Genomic DNA, 3200 nt, shown 5'->3' with positions numbered 1-3200 from the left:
AGTTAGTTACGTGTTCCATTGATCAGTTTCACGGTAGCCGTTATGTTGTGAAACGCGTCAAGTGCATAAGAAATGCACACATGAATCAAGCTTTTTTTTAACTGAAAATTTGTATTGGCTACCCCAGTCCCATAAATGGCACAAAATGCATTTATTATACCTGTAGAGTTATTTATTCGTATTCAAGAATTCATGTATGCTATAGTAGGTTTTGTCAGGGAGATATGTTCAATTTATTCTTGAAACTGTTACTGCTGTCTGTCAGACATTTTATTTCACGTGGTAATTTATCGAAAAGTTTTACAGCAGGATCTGTTACCCCTCTCTGTGTGAAAGATAGGTTAATTAGAGGATAGTCTAAGTGTTTCTTCCTTCTGGTATTGTAGTCATGATTGTCACTGTTGTTTTTAAATTGGTCCATGTTGTTGAGAACAAATTTCATTACGGGGTAAATGTACTGTGATGCTGTTGTAAGAATTCCTAATCTTTTAAACAGATGCGTACAAGATATGCGACTATGAGCCCCATACATTATTCTAAGCACTGTCTTTTGAGTAGTGAATAATGTTTGCCTGAGTGTTAACCCCAAATATTATTCTGTATGAGATCAGTGATTGAAAGTATGCACAGTATGTTATCTTGCTAATTTCTGTATCACCAAAATTAGGAATTATTCTGGAATGCGGTTTTCACTCTGCAGCGGAGAGCACGTTTGGAAGATAGGAGACGAGATACTGGCAGAAGTAAAGCTGTGAGGACGGGGCGTGAGTCGTGCTTGGGTAGCTCAGTTGGTAGAGCACTTGCCCGCGAAAGGCAAAGGTCCCGAGTTCGAGTCTCGGCCCGGCACACAGTTTTAATCTGCCAGGAAGTTTCAGGAATTATTCTGATTGCAAAAGTTGCTAAACCTGGTCGCCTTAGGAGATACAAAACATGAATTTTCCAAGATTATCATGTATATGTACACCCAAAAACTTAGTACACTCTGCCCTGGCTACTGACTTCTGTTGATGTGTTATATTTATTGATGGAACTGTACTCCTTGCAGTAGAAAATTTGATGTACTGTGTTTTTTCAAATTTCGTAGCAAGCCCATTCGCAGAAAACCAATCAATAAGTTTTCCAATGACGTCGTTTGCATCATTTTCTATCGGAGTTTCTGTTACTGTATTATAATGATGCTTGTGTCATCATCAAACAGTGTCAATTTAGCTTTTGTTTCAGATAAGAAGGGAGATCAGTCACATATATCACAACAGCAGAAGGGGACCCATGTTCCAATACTGTGGAACACCTTATGTAATTTCACCCTAGTTAGATGTAGTGGGAAACTTCCTTAAATCAGTTAATCCAGTACTATACAGATCCTCCCACTCATTCCCAATGATAAATGGTGTACCCATAGAACTATAGAGACTCACGTACTAGTCAAATTGAATCCTTATGGCTACACTGCACTCTTGTTTGTTCTATTTCCGCCTTTGAAAAAACTTATAAAATTTTTAAAATCTCTTTTAACGCCAACTTCTTCGTCAGCGTTATGGATGAAATTATTACTGGTCTGTCCTGTCCTCAAAACTTGGGGATTTGATATCTCCTTTGCATCTACGTCAACACCTGTACTCTTCAGGTACCGCATTACGTGTGACGGAAGCAACTTTGTCTACCGCCGTCAGTTCCTGCCCTTCCGTTCCAGTCGCAAATGCTGCGGATTTTACGCCCGTGGTCATCTCGCGAAATTTACATAGAGAGTGGAAATGCAGTTGTTGGCTGTTTGAGGACCGCGTGCTCTCGGAGTTTCAACGGTAAACCACACCGTGGAGCACAACGCTTGTCTCGTGCCGCGTGCCACAGGAGCAGGCTGACAAGAAAGGGCCCTCAGCCACGGCCAAGCAATTCTGCTCATATTTGACAGGTCGCTTGCGCACAGCATAAAATGAAAGGCTCTAAGATAATTTGGCTCAATCCCTCACTCTCCGTTTTTGGAAAACCACTCGTTACGTTCACAGCGTGTAGTCGACTCAAGATCGATGGGATCCATAAATAAGTTAAAATTCCCAGAAATCGATGAAAGAAACTGTTACGACCGGCCATGGGGCAGCCAGTAAGTAGACGCTGATATTCGTCGGCACTGCTGGCGTAGCGACCGAGGCAGATGGCTGGGGAGAGGAGAAACTGCGTCCGATTCACAGATGCGTTGTCCACTTTTTCATTTGCGTTTTTCTCTGTATCGAAATTGGTAGGAACAGGAGAATTAGTAAGGTAAACAATAATGAACGATAACGAGGTAGCCAAATAAATTTCTGAAAAGAGTCGGATTAGTACACAATTAAAATTTTAATCGTCGTTCCCTTACACTGGTTCTTTCCCTCACTCTGTCACATGTTTTCTAGTTTTTTTTATTGTTGTTTTGAAACCTTTACAAGAAAGGTAGGCCGGCAGCGGCCTATCTATGCCGCTCTTCGGCCACAGAGAATACATACAGGAAACAGAAAGACAGAAAAACAAACAAACATGGTGGATAAAAACGGGAGACAGACATAGTAAAATAAATGAAGCCGTTCGCAGGCGCACTGTTTGGATAAAAACGGTCATCACTGCAAACAACGGAGAAAACAGAGTTCACACATGTGAGCGGAGGAGTACAAACGAAGAGACACTGAAGCACCGACAACACGAGCACTGGAGACGACCTCCGGCGCACGAAGATGCACCGTTCACACGAAAAAGCTGGAAGCCTGCCAGAAGGAAGAGGTGGGGTTAGGAGGGAGAGGAGGAGGGGGTTGATGCCAGTAGGAGAGGAGAAGGGAGGGGGAGGGGAGAGGGTAGGGGGGGTGTGGAAGCCGGGTAGGGTGGGAGGGGAGGGAGGGAGGAAGAAAGGAGGGAGAGAAGGTAAAGAGGGTGCCCTGGAGGAAAAACGCAGGGGAAGGAAGGGGAGGATCAAAGTTGGTAGGAGGGGTAGATGGAGGGGATGAGGGCATCATCAGGGAGGGGGAGTTGGTGGAAGTCACCTTGGGCAAGTGTATGCAGTGTGGAGAGATGGAGAGCGGGTGGGATGTGGGAGTACAGGCGCAGCAGTGGAGGGGGCTGGGAAAGGATGGGAGAGACAAGTGGGTGAGGGGGATCAAGTTTGCGGGAGGTGTAAAGGATCCGTATCTGTTCAAGGAAAAGGAAGAGCTAGTGGAATGGAATTGTCATAGAGG

The 3200-nt window shown here is 44.2% G+C and overlaps 1 non-coding gene across 1 annotated transcript; it reads left to right on the top strand.

The window, feature by feature from the left end:
• The first annotated feature begins 772 nt into the window (after positions 1-772).
• On the top strand, positions 773-847 carry Trnas-cga. The gene has a single exon. It is a non-coding gene; the product is annotated as a tRNA-Ser (tRNA).
• Positions 848-3200: the final 2353 nt, after the last annotated feature.

Source organism: Schistocerca americana, chromosome 7, assembly GCF_021461395.2.
Source record: "Schistocerca americana isolate TAMUIC-IGC-003095 chromosome 7, iqSchAmer2.1, whole genome shotgun sequence".
Taxonomy (NCBI): Eukaryota; Metazoa; Arthropoda; class Insecta; order Orthoptera; family Acrididae; genus Schistocerca; species Schistocerca americana.
The sequence above is the reverse complement of the archived record's forward strand: the minus strand, read 5'-3'. Positions and strand labels throughout refer to the sequence as shown.